Consider the following 15976-nt stretch of genomic DNA (forward strand, 5'->3'; position numbering starts at 1 on the left):
AATTCATAAAATTATAATTTGTATTATTAGTACATAATTTTTTTATAAATTTCATAAAAGTATAAAATTATTAAGCATATGAATATTATTAAATCTATGGTAATTTTTTGTGTTTTTAATAAATATTTTAAAGTTATTACATAATTTCATTATAATATAATATTTAAATAATTCTTAATTTTTTTTAATTCAAATTTTCTTTTGATAGATATAGATGAAAAGTGGGAGATAGGATAAATAGGAATTAGAGATGATTTAGGAGATAATCGGAATTATATATAATTTAGGAAATAAATTAGAAATTATAGATAATTTGGGAGAAAGTGAGGGATAGTGGTGCCACTTAGCCACCTTAAATTAGATTTTGGTAGAGAGAGAGAGTTGAAGAATAGTTTTAGGAAGGGATATCTAATGGGATAAATATAGAGGAAAGAGGGATAAGTCAAATATACTGAGATTTCAAAATGAAAGAGGGAGAAGGGAATGATGAAGTGGCTTAATGAAAGAGCAAGAAAGGCCAAAATGAAGAGGGGCTGAATTCTCTGTTTGGGTGAGGGAGAAAGCTTGGGCCACTTGACATGGCATGTTTCTACTTTAATATATGTAGATATCTTAAAGGGTAATATTTCCATTTTGAAATTAGATCCATCTTTATTCCCTCGTTGAATAAGGAAGATGAACTTATTTGGAGATTGGAACCAAAAGGTAATTTTTTCATCAAATCGGCTTACATAGACAAAATTATGGAAAATAAAAATATCAGTGATTCATTTAATTGGAATAATAAAGTTTGGAATCTTTGCTGCCCCCGTAAACTGAAAATTTTTCTCCTTCTTTTAAGGGGTAGACTCCCCTCTAGGAAATTTTTCAAGAAAAAGGGGTTTAATCTAGAGGATACCTGTGATAGATGTGGTGAGTTAGAGGATATAAATCATATTTTTTACCAGTGTAATTATTCTAAACAGATTTGGATGATGGTCTACCCTAACTTAGACAGTCCAAATGATGAAGATGGAAATTTAAAAGTTTGGTGGGAGAGAATTTCGAAACAAAGACAAGAATATAAATTAGAAAAAACAGATTTTATATTATGGTCCATCTGGAAGAGTAGAAACATAAAAGATTTTTGAAAAGGTGGAGACTCCCCCTTCTCAAGTTGTGGAGAAAGCAAGAATGGTGTTTTGTGAGGATATAAAAGTTCAGCTAAATGAACCCGATAGTAAAGTATCAAAGAAGTGGCATCCGATTATCTGTAGATCCTCAAAATGCAACACAATCAAAATAAACTTTGATGCATCTTGTATGAATGGTTTCAATTGTTCCGTAGGGACCATTGCTAGAAATTATGGTGGGAAAGTTTTAGATATAAAGGCATATTTTTCTGGGTAAAGCCACAATTAATATGGCAGAGGCCTGGGCTGCATGGGAAGCCCATAATATGGCTTTAAATTTCAAAGATTGTCCCATAATATTAGAAGGGGACTCAAAGCTCCTCATTTCCTATCTTCAAGGAGAAACTCAACCGCCATAGAGTATACAAAACACCATTGAAGATTGCATTGCGTTGAAGACCCAGCTCGAGTTTGGGTTAGAATACCGGCATGTCTTTCGTGAGGCGAATCAAGCTGCTGATTGGCTTGCTCATCAGGCTCAATTCAGTCCTTCAGACTCTTTAAATTTTGATTTGCAGGATCTCCCTCCCTCTCTTGGTTTTATATGTAATAGTGATTCTTGGGGATGTGTTACCCTAGGCTTGTGTAGCACCGCTTAGATTTATCAAAAAAAAAAGAAAAATTATTTAATGCACACCTGATGTCATTTTGAAGTTTGGGATTGACACAAACCTCAAAAAGTTCAGGATACTATTTACGAAAATTTCCTCCCTTTTAACAATTATATATATTATTTTAAAATAACATCGGTGTAATGTTATCACTCAACTACACAAATTTCATAAGTGATATCAAGGGTTTTTGCCACATGTTGCCATCAGAAGCATTAGTCAGATGGATCTTCTGGATCGTCACTTGTTCATTTCAACCATCTAAATTATCAATGAGTTTGGATCTGCTGATCACGACACATTGCTGGCCATGCGTATCCTGCTGCACATCGATAATATTGATGATGTAAAGTACAACCAATATTCTCGATGTATGGTAGGATATGCCCTACCTTGTTTTGTGGCAATGCTTGGCCATGAATGGAATGTTGGTGAACGAGTTGGCTAAAATCTTTTAATGGGTCCTAAGCCGGGTTCGGTGAAGTAAGAAAGAGTTTGTTGAAGTGGGAACCGGGAACATAAAAGGCCAAGATATGAAGCGTGGTATGCTCGTAAACGAGTTGGGCAATTGTAATCCATGGGCCCTATTCTGGTTCAGTCAAGTTATTAAGTAAGAAGCGGTTTTCTGAAGTAGGAACATAATTCCAATGAAGTGAAGACTGAAGAGTGGAATGCTAGTAAACAAGTTGGGCAATTCTTTCCATGGGCCTTATGCTGGGTTCATTCAAGTAACAAGCAGTTTTTTGAAGTAGGAACATAAGTCCAAAGAAATGAGAGTGGATTGCTTGTAAACGAGCTGGGCAATTCTTTTCATGGGCCCTATGCTGGGTTCAGTGAAGTAAGCTGCAGTTGTTGAAATGGGAACATAAAGATCAAGATGTGAAGAGTGGAATGCCAGTAAACGAGTTGGACAAAGCATCCCATGGGCCTATGCTGGGTTCAGTGAAGTAAGAAACTGTTGTTTAGGCTATGTTTGGAAACGATACAAATAAGTGTGAATGCAAATATGTAGAGTGTAAAATGGTTCATATAAATTGTAAAATTGGGTTAATTTTGCATTGACAAATTTAACTTCATACCAAACAGACTTTTAGCTGTAGTGGATGCAAATATGAATTCCAATAAAGCATATGTTTTTTTTTTTTTTTTTTTTTTTTATCAAAAGCCCCACTTGAATGCAAATTTACTTCTTTTATATTGATATACCTTTACATCTTATTATCAATGTAAATATGCATTGATCTATCATTTGTCAATGCATAAATGTAACGTTGCCAAACGCAAGCAAAAGTGAACCAGAGTGCAAATTTACCCTGAACTAGGATTTACACTCTATTTCCATCGTTTCCAAACGCAGCCTTAAGTGGAACTTAAAGATCAAGATATGAAGAGTGGAATGCTAGTAAACGAGTGGGAAAATCTTTCCATGAGCCCTATGCTGGGTATACAGACATAAGAAATAGTTGTTGGAGTGGGAACATGAAGGCCAAGAGATGAAGAGTCAAATGCCAATCAAAATTTGAAAAGGTTATGTGTTTGGAAATGATGCAAATGGAGTGTAAATCCCGATGCAGGGTAAATTTGCACTCTGGTTCCCTTTTGCTTGTGTTTGGCAACATTACAATTGTGCATTGACAAATGTCAGAAAACACATTTTCCAATGCATATTTACATTGATAATAAGATGCAAAAGTACATCAATAAAAAAGAAGTAAATTTGCATTCAAATGGGCTTTTGATAAAAAAGGCATATGCTTTTATTGGAATTCATGTTTGCATCCATTACAGCTAAAAGTCTTTGTTAAGAAGGTAAATTTGTAAGTGTAAAACTAACCCAACTTTACAATTTATACGGACCATTTTACACTACATATTTGCATTCACACTTATTTGCATCTTTTCCAAACACAGTTTGCGTTATGATTCAAAAATGTTAGATGTGAGCCTCCAGGTGTAGCAATGTGTAAGCCTAAAAAAATATAAAAAAGTTTATAAATAATAAAAAAACATTAGTTAAAATAATATAGATTGATTGAACTTACGAGCATTCATAAAATAGAAGTCTAGGTAATAAATTCTAGGCTTTTATCCTTCAACAATAATGACTAACCAACTAAAAACCATAGACCCTTTATATTCAAGTTTCAAAATCCAGATTTCTCCAATTGTTCAAATGATCAAATCATATGTTTTAGATTAGAAAAATTCTTCATCATTCAAGTTTCCATCACTAATGAGATATCCATATAATTTATACTAGATTTCTGGTTAGCCTGCATTTTAGAAGAAAGTAAATATTTTAGTTGGTTCAATTTATGCAAAACCTAAATAAATAAATAAAAAGAAAAGAAATTCATTGGCAAGAAAATTGAAAGGCAAAAATTGGGTAGATGGCTTTTTTTTTATGGAGAAAATAGAAAAAATGGCAAACTTGGGAAGCTATAGGCCCATGTTTGGTTCAATTCTCATTCTTTCTCATTCTTACCCAAGATGAAATTCTAAAATGGATAAGAATAGGTAAAATGAGAAAATGTTGCTATGAACTAAAAACCTTTTTCCTAAAAATGAATTCCTTTTAGACCGACAAGTGCCCTATGTTGTTTATTTTCATTTTTCAAAAAAAAATAAAAATCTATGCTGGCAATCATAAACTGCCAGCCTAGGTCTTCGAAACTGTTGGCATAGATGTTTACCAGCAAATGGCCAGTGGTCAATGTATGTCGAGGCAAGTTTCCATGAATATCTATTAGTAACCATCTATGGTGATAATTTTGTAGGCATAAAGTTTCTTTAAAGAATGGAAATGAGCAAGATGAGGCATGATTCCTTTTCATGTTGCAAGCAATTTCAACTTTGGTGCTATGGGGTGATTTTTCATTCTAAAAAGAATGAGGCCCATGGCAAGAACTTTATAACCAAATGCTCTAATGTTATTCATTCTTGTCCATTCTTGCTCAGAATGAACAAGAATTAAAAAATGAGATCCAGAGTAGGGCTTATGTCTATGTAGGCCTCACAACTTGAGGCTTGCACATCTTTTTGACAAACACTTAAACTCCAACCAAAATTATAAGGCTTGAACCTTGGTGCAAAATCTGATAGCTTTAAGAGTAGGGCAAATATTTTCATTGGCTCTATAAATTAAAACAAAGACAAGGACCGATAGAGCTATATGGATATATAGTGATATGGGGTACATGAATGCCAAATGATCTTGTTTCATGGTCATCCATCAACCTCTCTGAAAATGGAAAATAAGTAAGAAACAGAAAGCCAAGGGAATCTGCACTGAATGTGTAAATAAAGAAGTAAAACAGTAGCAGGTTGGTTAGATGATGATCCGTTCAATAATTCAGTAGAACAGTGAAGGAAAAGAATATATAAAAGTCAACGAATGCAGTATGGACACAACTAACAACTTCACACGGAAAGTGAAAAACAGAATAAAAACCGGCAAACCGTCTAGCAACAGCTGGATCTTGACCGGCTTCAATTTATAATTATAAACTGGAGACAGCAACAGCAACATCGCCGGAGGCAGAGATCAATCCAGTCATTGTGCACAAGGAGTAAGGACTGAGGAGGAGGAGGAGATGGGTCGGCCCTCTAGCTTTGCTCGTTTTCTGATTTTGGTGATCTTTATAGCATTCATCTCTGCCATGCAGTTGGGATTGGTTAATGCAGGTGGGGATGTTGTGAAAGTAGATTATTGATCGATATTAGCTAGGCTTCGTTAGATCCATACTTCTAATCTCCTGGTTGTTATTACTTATTAATGGTTGGTTTTGGTTTTAAATTTGCAGATTCTATGGTGAGAAAGATGCTTGAAAGAAGATCTATACCTACATCTCCTCCATCTCCAAATCCAAACCGACCAGGGCCACCTGATAGGTTGCTGAACTGATTTAGTATGCGCTTCTCAAATGCAATAAATAATTGCTCTGCTGATTAAACAGGGTAACTGACAAGTCCACTCCATCCATGCATAAGGAAACTGAAACAAGTTTTCTTATATCTGCATCTGAAAGTTTTCCGATTGGAATAATGAATAATAAAACCCTGGGATATTGATATTCTTGATTGGAATTGGATGATCCATAGTGTCAGCATAAGTGGATTATTCTGCAATATTAAAGCCAATGCTTTTCAAGAGCGATTTGCTGCCAGTACTTCGTCTCTCGTATTCTAGCTCCTCCGTCCTTGTTGTTCTCAAAAAATGAAATAAAATGGTGCTATTCTGCTGGTGGTTTTTAAATTTTGGTTGATCTCATTATTATCTGGTTGGTCCCCTGAAGGTTCTGTATTTTGAGATGTTTTCTTTCAAGTTTCAATTGTGTTGAGCCCTCTTTTCCAAATGTTAAAAGAGTGGAAGAGAAAAGGACAGTGATGGCACCAAATTTGAGAAATTCTCAAACTATATATATATATATATATATATATATGCTATCAAATACGAGTTCACATCTTCTCCTCACAAGGGGCCGCTCCACAACGTCCACAGTACACCCCCGCCGTGTATTGGGAATATCTCCTCACAGCACAAGGCGTTGTGGGGCGATCCCTTGTGGGAGATGTGATCTCATCAAAAACGTAACTTTCCTACACAATCATTATAGGGATGATAAAGATAATTTTTGGGTTGAAGGGATAAGAGAGAGAGATATTTAACGGTTTAAACTTTTGGGTCAAAGGTGATGTATAACAACTAGGGGTGTCAATTGGACTGGATTTAGTCCAATCCGATCCAGTCTAATTCAATCCAGTGAATGCTTTGGATCAATTTGGACCAGTCTAGTTCAATTTCTGGACCGTCCAATCTATTCAAATTCATTTTGATTTAGATTGGTTTCGACCCAAATCCGGTCCATTGATACATATATTCTTATCTTATATTAATAGACCAGATATTGGCTTAATCCAACCCAATCCAATATAAATTTATTATGGACGGACTAGGTCCAATCCAATCTAATAAATATTTTGGACTAGATAGATCCAATCCAATATGTTTTGTTGGTCCGTCTAATCAATCTAAATTAAATTTAGACTCCAAACCAAAACCGATCCATTGACACCCTTAATAACAACCCACTTTGTAACTAAAGCATGTAAGGGCTTCCCTATTTTGACGACTCTTCTTACATGTTCGGACAGATGCATGTGACCGTTCAAAATTTTAATATTTTTATAAAATTCGACGATAAAAAATTTATTATGAATACAGGTGGCAAGGGCTTTTGAAGTTGAAACTAGTTCCATGAATATATAGAAGTTGAGGAGAAGAGTGGGTGATGCCTATTTCTACTCCCAAACTACTTTACCATGCGAAATATTTATTTCTTGTTTGTTTGCCTCAACATTCATTCAAATCTTATATTATTAAATATGCATTTAGTGTTCAAATTCGAGTTTATTTAAACCGGAATCAAGAACATGAGCCATTCAATTGCGTTCATCTTGCTACAACTATTTAATAGAAACATATGAGACTACTGCCGATTAATGATGATACATTGCATATGTTTGAGATTGAGCAAGCGGTCCTCACTAATGATGCGTATCAACTAAGAGTCTGCTTGATTTATAGTTAGAATCAGATATGTTTGGTTCGTATAGGAATTAAAATGAGAATTGTAATCATCTGAAATGGGCTTTTCCTCAAATGTAGAAATACCATTTCACCAAAAATGAAAATGGGATTCCAATTCCACCCAATCAAATAATAGAAATCAGACTGTCTGATTCCAATTCAAGGCCCCTATTCTAACGAGTCCTAAACCTTTATTTACAGCTACAAATGGTTAGGAATGGCATCAGGAAATTGAGTGAGATGCCCGGGAAAATTGTCCTTTTCATTCTTGAACCCACTTAATTACCTCTGGATCTCTGATATCAAATCTGTTTTAACTTGTTCTTTTCTCTCAATTTTCCAAACCTGTTTTATCCCATTCTAAATCGTTGAATAGTTTATGATAAATGCTAAAACATCCTCTCATCTCACCTTCAATTTCCAAAAGGATTCTAACCTACTTTGTTGACTGAAACGGCAAAGATAAAATCACCACTCGCTTGTTCTGCACGCAAGTTACTCTTATCAAGTTGGCATTTCACATTACATTATTAGAGTTTTGTCGGAACCCCAATTGTCCCCATATTGGGCTTGGTTTTAAATAAATGGAGCAAAATGTCCACTATGGTTAATGGATCGGATTCTAGTTCAATCCGATTTAATTTGACAATAATAATATAACCATTTATATTAAGGCAGATATAAGTTCAATTTAGTCCAATCTGATCAGATCGAACCCCGTTTGGTTTGTGGGAATCGGGGTCTGAAATCGGAATCAGAATGGGCCGATTTTAATTTTTGGTTGGGTGGAATCAGAATCTTATTCCCATTTCTTCTAGAATGGTATTCTCCCATTTGAGGGAATGGGCATTTCTTGCCTCTTTCTTGGAAATGAAATCCCATTCTCACTGATTCCAATTTTCATTTCCATTCTTCCCAAAACCAAGGCTCTAAATATCAATACAGGCTGATATGCCGGTATCAGTAGGGTGTATTGGCCTGTATCGGTGCTTTTTTATGTTTTATTTATTTTTTTCAAAATCGATTCAGAGGGATCAGTTTAAGTCTTGACTATCCTCTGAACCATGGATTGACCCAATACACTCCCTATAGGGGCATATCGGGAAGGCTCTGATATAGACCAATACGTAACAATATTTTAAACTTTAGTCAAAACCAAACAGACTATGAGAATAGATCATTCTAATTCCGATTATGAACCAAATGGACCCTTATCTTATTAATTGAAACTAATAAGTTTTTCACATACATAAGTATATTTTTAGAGGCTAATAGGAATTTCAATGTCTGTCTTAATTTTTGGTATTAGATTCAAACACCCAAAAACCTTTTGTATTTATAAAAGGTTAATTGCGAAGTTCTTTACAAGGAATGTTTAAGGATTAAAGTAATTTTCAAAAACCTGGAGGTTTAAAGAATTTCTCTCTTTCACAGACAAATCTTTGCTAACTATGGTTTGTAAAAAGAAACCAACCCATGTAATGTAATGTAAGACAAGGTATGGCTCCACAACTTCCAAAAGAGTATAAATGCTACAATCAGCATGCGACATCTGTCCTTAAATGTATTTACGGCTGTAGTGTAAAATTATACATTTTGTATTTATAAAAATGTATATATATATATATATATATAATATAAAATACAAGGATTTACACTATATATTTATAATTGTACTCCATCCAAATTGAGCCTGATTCATTAAATCTGGATCCACTTCCAATAAAATGCATTCCAAGAGGCTTCCAACCTGATCTGACATTGCACGTATCAAAGTCGTAGTTTTATGGTGAGGTGTGCGGTGTCAGATCATATTGGAAGCCTGTTGGAATGGGTGTATTGGAAGCATATCCCAACTCTAATTCATCACACAAGTGGGTTGGGATGCACACTTGCAAAACTAATGCCACACGTTGATTGTGCCTTTGTGTGCTCACCAAATGTGTACTAGATATGGACTCCCCTATGTTATGATTAGCCCATGACGTTCTCAAGTTCAAGTCCACAAAAAGAACTGTTTCAAAATATAGTAGGATGGTTTGAATGCGGATTTACTGTAATCTATTTGGTGTGGGATGTGGTACATTTCTAATGAAATTCAACCATGTTTGGGGCGTTAGTGTCTAAATTCAATTTTTGATTTCTTAAAAAAAATAAAGGTGAAAAAAAAAAGAAAATTTATTGTCCAATCGAATCAGGGGAGAGGTTAAACAAAAAATAGGAAAACTCAACCAAGTGCTTGCTTGCCCAAACCCTAGATGTGCAAATGCTATTAATAACCAGAAACTGTTTTTGCAAGAAACTCAACCCATGACTTGGGGCAGAAATCTTTTTGCCAGAAATAGTGTTTCTTCTTCACTAGTTTATTTTCTTCTTTGGGTGCCATTAACAATCGGAAATCATTTTGCAAGAAACTTAACTCAAGAATAGGGAAGGAAATCTTTTTGCAAGAAAAGTGTTTCTTCTTCACTGGTTTGTTTTCTTCTTTGGGTGCTGATGAGGGGTAACTTGGCTCGACCTATCAACGCCTGGACATGTGGAAGTGACCTGTTGACTGGACGGCGACTAGGCATTCCCTGCCACCTCAGCAAGCCAGGTCAACTTGGGTACCTCGAGCACCTCGGCCAGGATCGAGATCTGAGGAGCTTGTGATGGTCCGACCTGCCGAGGCGACACGTAGCCAACTTCTAGAGGCTAGCCAGCTATCTCTGAGCTCTCTAGGATCACACCACACATCTGTAAGCCTTATCCTTATCCCGCCCTAGATCGGACGGACTCGATGAGACTTATCAGCTAACACGAAGTCCACCTCTTAGTGCGGAACGAATTCCTAGTAGCACAAATCGGGGATCTCGAAGGAGTTTCGTATGACCTATGACATCTCATTTATATAAGGGCATAAATTCTAACATCACAAGGTACGCACGATTAATAGCTCAATAGCTTACTTGCATGCAAGCTTTCAGCTTGCTCACTAAGAGTACTGACTTAAGCATCGGAGCACCCACACCGGGTAAACCACCCCGGGTTCTTTGAGTGTTACTTTCTTGTATTTTGACCAGCCAGCTGATCAGACAGGCATTCGAGCTGCCCTCCATCTAGGAACATCCAGATCGCGCACTATTAGGCACCATTAACAACCGGAAATCGTTTTGCAAGGGACTTAACCTAGGAACAAGTGCGAAAATCTTTTTGCAAGAAACAATGTTTCTTCTGCACTGGTACGTTTTCTTCTTTGGGAGCCATTAACAAGAGATTTGCAGATTTCTCAATCGTTTGATTTCATCAATATTTTTACATGTGCTTATATAAAAACAACCACACATTGTTTTTACAAAAATCTTGAACAACCACTGAAATGAAGAAACACTCTTCACTATTTCTTATCAAAGGATTTCCCTTCTTCGATTGGTTTCTTGTAAAAAGATTTTTAAATTGGTTGTTAGGGTTTTGAAAGGCTCAAGTTCCCTTTTTCATTTTTAGCCTATTTCCTAATTCAACTGGACAGTCAAATTTCCTATTTTTTTCACATTTTTCTTATGCACCATTTTCTTTGCTGATGTGTGGGTTGGAAGCACCGTTTTCCGAGAAAACTGTGTTTTTTTTTTTGTTTGGAAATGTTGCTGCCAGGTAGGATGTGTCTTGGAGCAACAACAACGTTTTCTGTTTGGTAAATTGGTACCAATGCTTTAGAAACGTTTTCAGCACTGGTACCTATTATCAAATGCCATGTCATGTCCCTATCACTGCCACATCACATCCCTACCACTGCCACCTCATGTCCCTGTTGGAAGCAACAAGCTGTAGCTCCATGAAATGCCAAATTTAGTGTTGCTCCAAGCCACGCCTTACCGATTTCCAAGGTGTGATTTGGAGCACCATTTTTTATGGAAAAACAGTTTCAAACAAACAGGCATTTCCTACAGTAATAGCATGCATAGTGGCCTGGAGCACCATTTTTTATGATGCTGATGTATCGCTGTTTTCTGGAACAATGGCATCAATGCCAAACAGACACTAGATATCAAAAATTGAATTTGAAGACCAATGCCTCAAGCCTTACCGTTAAACCTAGTATGAACATGTAAGATGGGAAAACATGTATAGTGGGACGTGATTGAATTTCATTAGAAGTATAACAAGTCCCACACCAAATAGTGTACAAGAAATCCGGGTTCAAATGGTTTAGACTTTTAGATTCAAGCAAAAGAAATTTAAATCTAGTGCTTATATCCCGCTGTATTATTTAGTTTCTGGCAGGTTCCCATTACCTACTATGTTACATTTGCTGATTTGCACAATAAGTGCAGCAGCTCCCAACTCAAATCTCACCACAAGTTGGTGACTCTCGATTTCCTACACCTCCTACACTAACTAATTATTTGTTTAATAGATGGTGCATTTTACTTGTGCACCCAGGCATATAGGCAAGATACAAGGTCTAGTTATCTGTCATAATGTGATTGGTTAATGTAGGAAGTGTAGGATTTGAAACCTGATTTCCTAGGCAAAGTGTTTTCTTTTAGGAGATTCAATTGGATTCCACAACAAGAAAGATAGGGTATGGAACCTCTAATCGAGCCTAGCTACCAACACAAGCAAAGAGATGTTCAACTTGAACTTTGAAGTTTACTAAAAGCAGAAGATGAGATGAATTGTAGTTTTATTGTCACATTTCAAAAGTTCAGGTACCTGATTGTCACATTTTGAAAGTTTGAGTATTGAATTGTCACATTTTAAAGTTCGATGACCAAATTATCACTCGAGCCAAAATACAGGGCACTAATCGAGAATTTTCCCTATCTTTATTTCTGCCATCTATACTGTGCAGTTGGGGGGATTGGTCAATGTAGGTGAGGCATTGAGGAAGAGGTTCAAAGTATTGGCATCAAGTGTATGGTATCACATCTTGAAATCATGAAGACCTGATACTAAGAGTTGAATTTTTTTATTTATTTTAGGGTAAATTTCTTAAACTACCCTTATGGTTTAGCTAATTGACTAAGTATACCCATACTGTTTGAAAATTGACTAACACTATCCCTACTTTTTCTAACAATTGACTAATACTTCCCTTATCGTTAGCGTCCGTTAATAGAAAGATAAAAAAGACTATTTTACCCTTTATTCTTCTTTAAAATTTCAAAATAAAACAGAGAGAAGGGGAAAATTTGCCCCTCCGATAGGAAGAACTCCCCTTCTCCCTCGACAGAAAAATTTGCCCATTTGAAATGCCTCACCAGGCGCACCTAGATGCTTCCAAGGTGATTGACGGGCGTGACCAAGCGGAACAAATGCCTCGACAATGGTGTCTCCTTTTCCAATTAGAACAAAACAAAGAGGAAGGAAGTGAACTAAAATGATTCGGAAGGTGATGAGCACGATGAGGTGCTTGGTGGGTATTGAGATGTAGGCACGATAAGAGACGCTTGCCTGATGTTGCTGGTCCTGCTCTTGAAGAATTTGGGCCTCTGCTTCCTGGAGGCTGGACTGAAAAGAAGAGGAAGGCGTGCCCTTAAATTAAAAGAAAACTGAAGGAGCTCCGATTTGTCCCGCTTATTCACTGTTAACAGTTGCTGTATCTATGTCATGCCCAAGCTCAGATGGCAGAATTCTCTTAACAGTTCCGACGGAGCTAATGGCGTTGATGAGGGTGAGCTGACCTAAGATGCTATCCCCTCCTACGGCTGATATCACCACATCAATTTTGTGATCTTTTAATATCTTCTCCATTAAATCACGATCATCCATGGTACCGTGTAGGATGATGACTCCTTTGTCTCGGAAGGCTCCGATGAGTTTGGCCTTGGAAGGACTGATTGAACTGGGACGGATAAGAATATAAGTGGTTATGCCAGTGGCCCCTTTCTTGAATTTAGCCAGCTGCTTTTTCTTCCATCTCCTTCAACCGTTTCTTCATCTCGTCCAATTCTTGCAACCCCGGAAAAAAAATCGAGACTTATATGTTATTGCCGCCCAGAAGATTTTCCATACTATTCTCCCTTTGAAATGCCTCACTAGGCACACCAAGCTCGCTAACCACAACCGCCTCCATGCATAGGAACAATCTGGATCGACAATGATCGGTTTTGGTGAATGATGATTTCTGAGAGAAAACCAAAGTTGAGAGTACAAAAATTACGCTTATAGATTGACAAGTCGTTGCCTAAACATCCATATTTAGCTTTGGATGCCGGTGCCGGAGATGTCAGTGTCGGTGTTTCAAAGCCGATGCCAGAGGGGACAATGAGATATTCCGTTGGAACCAGTGCTGGTGCTAGTGTCGATGTTGGAAGTTATAATAAGGGTAAATTGGGTATTTTTGGAAGTTAAAATAGTCACGTGATACACATTTGAATGATTTATGATGGAGTATTAACGGTAAGGGAAGTATTAGTTAAATGTCAGAAACAATAAGAGTAGCGTTAGTTAATTTTTAAACAGTAAGATTGCACTTAATCAATTAGTTAAACCATAAAGGTAGTTTAAGAAATTTACCCTTTATTTTATATGATACTTTATGACCTTTGTCAACTGATGACAAGAGATTAGAAGAAATAATATATATATACAAGGATTTTTCATATCAAGATTCAAGAGTATCCATACTTTGAACGTCCATAAATTCAGTTCTATCCTTTTTTATGGCAAAAGCTAAAACACACAGAGGTTCTTCCCTTAAGCTCAATTTGTTTGCAATGTGGATTTCATTTGCACTGGTGTAAAATGAAGGGAAATGTCAATAGGTAGTGAAATGATGTATTTTCATTGAGATAAAAAGCAATATGACGTAGTTAGTATTACTAATTACCACTTTATAGAAGTCGATGGTGGGTGGAAGTGAGGTGCCAATAATCCAACAATCCTATTTCGTCAAACATGCATCAAGCTGAACTGGTAAGATCCTCATTTCTTGCTTTTGTTGTTCATTTTTTATTTCAAAGGGCGGTGGTGGCTAACCCACCACAACCCCACCATCGTCAATGATCATTATCAGCTGGAACTGCCGTGGGGCTGTGCATCCCAAGGCAATTAAGGGTTTACAGGATTTTTTTCACCGTTTTAATGTGGACTTCATTTTCTTGTGTAAAACAAAAATCCTTAATGACAAAATAAGTAAACTAGCCAATGATCTTCCATATTCTAATTCTTATCTGATCCATACTGAAGAAAGACCGAGAGGATTAGCTGTTCTTGGGAAATCAGGAATCCGAATTTCAATCTTTTTGATCAATCTGAGGTATGTCTTCTTAAAAATCAACTTCCAATCTTCCCCTTTGCTTATTGAATTTATTTTTGGGCCCCCAATTAGGAGCCAGAGAAACAGATTCTAGCTCACTTTAAAAAATTTGTTAGAAACTATGGACCTTCCTTTTGTTGATTTCGGCTTCAGTCTAGGCATGCTATATACAGGCACCATTCGCGCAGCAGGATGACGTGCCACGCGTCCTTTGCCTCGTGCAACTGCTTAAAGTGTGTGGGTTAGAGTAAACATTGTTGCCCATCAAAGCATCAATGCCATTTTAGACTCTATTCGAACTCCATATGAAAACATGTAATATTTCGTTTCCCGCTCCTCTCTCGACAAACTGATTCCTCTCTCTCTTTCTCCCTCTCAAACTAGCGGTGACCAACAACCATCACCGGCGACCGGAGGAAAGAGCCTGGCCCGAACGGAGATGTCCATGTCTCTGTAACGATGAAGAAATATGTCTACAGTATCCTTGAATGCCTTGTGATCGAGTAACAACGTCGTTATATCTTGAAACATAATTCCTGAACCACAAAGCCAAACTAAAAAAGATCAGAAAAAGAGAGAGAAAGAGAAAAAACACTCAAAACATAGTTGTTCACTTAAAGCTCCATGAAGTAATAATAGACCAAGGAAATACAACAAAAGCCAGCTAAAGACCTGGTTTGGGGGAGTGAGGCACGACTCGAATTGCTTCAGAGATAGCCTACAGCCTTGGTTCTCCGCTGAAGCCAGCGACGATTGTAGACATATTTGTTGATCATTACATAGACATTGACATCTCTGTTGTCACTGATATTAGTCTTTCTCTTACTCACTGTGGGTTCTATGTAAAATTTGATTTTTCTTTTTCTTTTTCAAAGTCTTATTGTGGACTACTGGATTGGTTCAAAATTGGTATATTGGATTTGGTGCGTCTACTGCTTTTTCCTTGATAGAAAAATGTATTAAACCAGGAGCTTATGAGAACTGGGATTGCATGTTTGTTTCTTTGCCCTATTTCGCCTTTTTCCTCCTCTCGACATTTGCTAAATTTAATCCACTTCTGTAATGTATAAATTATCTGAAGATATTTTTCTTCTCACTTTGGTTCTATCTGCTTTGCTTCTTCCATTTGCATGCTTGCCTTTTTTACCAGACAAAAGGTTTTTTTTTTTCTTCTTTAATTTTCTTCCTTTTGTTTGAAAGCTGGATCAAATGGAAACATCTGCAACCTTGTCTGGTTTTATTTTTATTATTCTAACGAAGAAAGACCTTGAGTTGAAGTTTTTGATCCACGAATGACCTCTGGACTTCGAGCTCTTCAGCCTGAGGAGCATTAAAATTCTTCTTCTATTAATAGTGTTAATGT

The 15976-nt window shown here is 36.6% G+C and overlaps 1 long non-coding RNA gene across 1 annotated transcript; it reads left to right on the forward strand.

Moving 5' to 3' along the window:
• The first annotated feature begins 5060 nt into the window (after positions 1 to 5060).
• LOC104613316 (uncharacterized) lies at positions 5061 to 6038 on the forward strand. Its single transcript, XR_737942.3, has 2 exons — positions 5061 to 5467; positions 5587 to 6038. It is a non-coding gene; the product is annotated as an uncharacterized LOC104613316 (long non-coding RNA).
• The last annotated feature ends 9938 nt before the right edge of the window (positions 6039 to 15976 follow it).

Source organism: Nelumbo nucifera, chromosome 4 (assembly GCF_055504915.1).
Source record: "Nelumbo nucifera cultivar China Antique chromosome 4, China Antique-T2T, whole genome shotgun sequence".
Taxonomy (NCBI): Eukaryota; Viridiplantae; Streptophyta; class Magnoliopsida; order Proteales; family Nelumbonaceae; genus Nelumbo; species Nelumbo nucifera.